Consider the following 4,745-nt stretch of genomic DNA (forward strand, 5'->3'; position numbering starts at 1 on the left):
GCAACTGGTCTTTAGTTACCGAATTCACGGCCGCAACAATTCGATGTCGTACCTCTTGAAGAGTAGCGGGCATAGGTGGGACATAAACACAGTCCTTTATGTACCCCCACAAATAAAAATCGCAGGGAGTAAGGTCTGGTGACCTGGGAGGCCACAGACGATGACATTGATCTTGTGCTCCTGCTCTTCCAATCCACCGTCCTGGAATGGTGTTATTTAGGTACCGTCGTACAGGTTCAGAGAAGTGTGGTGGGGCGCCATCTTGCATGAAGATGAAGTGATTTGAATCTTCCTGAAGTTGAGGAAATAGCCAGTTTTCTAACATGTCCAGGTAAATGGTTCCTGTGATAGTTTTCTCCATGAAAAAGAAAGGTCCATAAACTTTGTTTACCGAAATTGCACAAAAGACGTTAACCTTTGGTGAGTCTCTTTCATGTTGAATAACGTCCCTCGGAGTTTCACTCGCCCAAATTCGTACGTTATGCCGATTAACTTTACCAGAAATGTGAAACGTTGATTCATCTGAAAAAATTAATCGTTCGGCAAAATTGTCCTCTTCCATGTCCTGTAGAATTGCAGTTGAAAATTCGAACCTTTTGTTGTGGTCGTCAGGACGCAATGCTTGCAATAACTGCAGTTTGTACGGCTTCATGTGCAGACGGTTACTCAGAACGCGCCATACCGTTGTTTTAGACATGTTTAGTTCGTGACTTGCCCGTGCCGTGGATTTTCTAGGGCTCCTTTCGTAAGCTGCACGGACACGCTCGACATTTTCATCCGATGTGCGTGGACGACCCGTGCTTTTTCGCTTGCAGATGCAACCATCTTCTACGAATCTGTGATGCCACTCATAAATTTGCTTATGACGAGGCGGCTGTTTGTTGAATTGACGGCGGAATGCACGTTGCACACCAACAATGGACTCTAACTTTGCAAATTGCAGCACACAAAATGATCGTTCCTGTGGTGTCGTCGCCATTTTCCTACAAACAAACGCCAGCGCCACTGCGGATTTGCATGGAACTTCTGCGCGGACCATTGAAAAACTTTGAACCTTTCTCTGACAAGAAACGTTTGAATTGTGTTTCTATCATTTGTAGTTTTTGAGAAATAAATGTTTGAAATCTGCTCTTTCTTTTTGAAACGCCCTGTATAAATTTCATTTATAAATGCGTCGTCTTACACGTCCAGGAGTTCTTGCCTCACTGTCCGCCGCACTCTCAGCACAGTGTTCCTGTAGCTGGTACACCCATAGCAGAAGCAACTGCAGCGTCAAATCACTGTCAGCTTGGTATCGCCATGGAATATTTCGAGAAAATAAATTAATTTGTAAGCTACCTGGTCATTCCAGTTCCCAGACTAGTGTGTTTTTTCGAATTCAAGTAAAAACTCAGCAATTTGTTCACGCTGCATAAACACGGATTTTTACGTGACACACAAAGTATTCCAGCGAGTCTCAACGTGCTGCTTCACGGTAAACTAAAACCGTGAGTTCATTCCAACGGTGGGTAAACATCACGACAATATTGCTGCAACCATTTTTCCTCAACAGTATAGCGAAGAAAAGTGTCAAAGGAGAGCTTGTTGTACGGAAGGCGAAAACAGATCTCTAGGAACTTTCTCATATTTGTCTCCTGATCGGTGACGAACGAAACGTTCAAGAGATAGATCGCAAATATCCCTAACTTTCTTACACACATCAAAAAAAGTTTTGCATAACCTCGGTTCCCAGAGTTCCAGAATCTGTACAGAAAATTGGAATAAAGATCAACACAAATATCATTTTCGCCCTTTTTATTGCTCATGAAAACCACACACTGCATGTTGTACCACCGTACAGAGAGACCTTCAGAGTTGGTGGTCCAGATTGCTGTACACACTGGTACCTCTAACACCCAGTAGCACGTCCTCTTGCATTGATGCATGCCTGTATTCGTCGCGGCATACTATCCACAAGGTCATCAAGGCACTGTTCGTCCATATTGTCCCACTCCTCAACGACGATTAGGCGTAGATCTCTCAGAGTGACTAATGGGTCACCTCGACCATAAACAACCCTTTTCAATCCATCTCAGGCATGTTCTTTAAGGTTCATGTCTGGAGAACATGCTGGCCACTCTAGTCGAGCGATGTCGTTATCCTGAAGGAAGTCACCCACAAGATGTGTACGATGAGGGCACGAAATGTCGTTCATGAAGACGAAAGCATTGACAATATGCTGCCGATATAGTTGCACTATCGGTCGGAGGATGGCGTTCATGTACCGTACAACCGTTACGGCGCCTTCCATGACCACCAGCGGCGTACGTCGGCCCCACATAATGCCACCCCAAAACAGAAGGGAACGTCCACCTTGCTGCACTCGCTGGGCAGTGTGTCTAAGGCCTTCAGCCTGACCGCATTGCCTCCAAACACGTCTCCGACAATTGTCTGTTTGAAGGCATATGCGAAGCTCGTCGGTGAAGAGAACGTGATGGCAATCCTAAGCGGTCCATTCGGCCTGTTATTAGGCCCATCTGTACCGCCTAGCATGGTGTCGTGGTTGCAAAGATGGACCTCGCCATGGACGTCGGGAGTAAAGTTGCACATCATGCAACATATTTTGCCCACTTTGAGTCGTAACACGACGTCCTGTGGCTACCGAAAAGCATTGTTCAACTTTGTGGCGTTGCTGTCAGGGTTCCTCCGAGCCATAATCCGTAGGTAGCGGTCACCCACTGCAGTAGTAGCACTTGGGCGGCGCAAGCGAAGCATGTCATCTATAGTTCCTGTCTCTCTGTAACTCTGAACAACATCGCTTTGGTTCATTTCAAGACGCCTGGACACTTCTCTTGTTGAGAGCCCTTCCTGGAACAAAGTAACAGTGTGGACCCGATCGAACCGCCGTATGGCCGAGCGGTTCTAGGCGCTTCAGTCTAGAACCACGCGACCACTATGTTCGCATGTCGAATCCTGTCTTGGGCGAAGATGTGTGTGATGTCCTTAGGTTAGTTGGGTTTAAGTAGTTCTAAGTTCTAGGGGACTGGTGACCTCTGATGTTAAATCCCATAGTGCTCAGAGGCATTTGAACCATTTTTGAACTGCGGTATTGACAGTCTAGGCATGCTTGAACTGCAGACAACACGAGCTGTGTACCTCCTTCCTGGCGGAATGACTGGAACTGATCGACTGTCTGACCCCCTCCGTCTAATAGGCGCTGCTCATCTATGGTTGTTTACATCTATGGGTGGGTATAGTGACATCTCTGAACAGTCAAAGCGCCTGTGTCTGTGATACAATATGCACAATCAACTTCTTTCTTCAGGAGTTCTGAGAACCTGGGTGAGGTATTGGGGCAAAGAGAGTTCTGCCCCACAGGGTGCCCCAGAAGTTCTGTATCACGTCATCCAAGATGGCGGCGATGACGTCATTAAAGATGGCGGATTTTGGTGGGAAATTTGAATTTTGGTGGGAAGGTATGTCAGTTTGGCTCCCTCCACTAACCTAACCCCCTCCCCCAGAAAATGGTGGGAAGTTCAAATTCCATCAGGACAATGCAACACAACTCTACTAACATAAGAAAATGGTGGGAAGATAGGGCAATTGGGCTACCTTTACTAACCCAAGTCATCTGACCACCACCTCATCCTAGGACATGGTGGGGAGAGGACTCGACCTGTGCTAGACATAAGTCTTTATTATTTTGCATGCACTATTTATTTAAACAGTATGATGCAGTACAGCCATCCGGTGTGTTCACTACAAGTCTGGACTCCAGCTGATCTAGTACACAGTACCACTACCAGAGGGCGCCCCTATCCGTGATGTAATCCAAGATGGGCGCCATGTCATCAACTGATGATGCAAGTACCATTATCCAAGATGGCGCGAAATAGTGTGTTTGCCACGAGGTCTGGGTCTAGTCCACAGTACCACCACCAGAGAGCACTGTCATCTGTTCAATGACATAATCCAAGATGGTGCTCTGGTGGTGGAGAGGAAGGGTCTCATAACAGTAAATCCAAGGGTATATTGTTTATTTACAAAAAAAAATCAGTTTGTGGGGGGTGAATTTCTCTTGCTCAACATTCTCTGCTGTTTGGAAACATGTAGGTGTTGTACGAAGTAACTACATAGGGCAAACATGTTGCAAAACCTAATGTCTGCCACTGTACTCTGGGTGTCTGAAACTAACATTTGGCCCTTTGTCATCACTTAACATCTTGTTCTGTTAAGTACAGGGCTATTACAAATGTTGAAGCGATTTCATAAATTCACTGTAGCTCCATTCATTGACATATGGTCACGACACACTACAGATACGTAGAAAAACTCATAAAGTTTTGTTCGGCTGAAGCCGCACTTCAGGTTTCTGCCGCCAGAGCGCTCGAGAGCGCAGGGAGGCAAAATGGTGACAGGAGCCGAGAAAGCGTATGTCGTGCTTGAAATGCACTCACATCAGTCAGTCATAACAGTGAAACGACACTTCAGGACGAAGTTCAACAAAGATCCACCAACTGCTAACTCCATTCGGCGATGGTATGCGCAGTTTAAAGCTTCTGGATGCCTCTCCCTAAGGGGAAATCAACGGGTCGGCCTGCAATGAGCGAAGAAACGGATGAACGCGTGCGGACAAGTTTCATGCGTAGCCCGCAGAAGTCGACGAATAAAGCAAGCAGGGAGCTAAACGTACCACAGCCGACGGTTTGGAAAATCTTACGGAAAAGGCTACAGCAGAAGCCTTAACGTTTACAATTGCTACAAGC

The sequence above is a fragment of the Schistocerca piceifrons genome, chromosome 3 (genome assembly GCF_021461385.2).
Source record: "Schistocerca piceifrons isolate TAMUIC-IGC-003096 chromosome 3, iqSchPice1.1, whole genome shotgun sequence".
NCBI lineage: Eukaryota > Metazoa > Arthropoda > Insecta > Orthoptera > Acrididae > Schistocerca > Schistocerca piceifrons.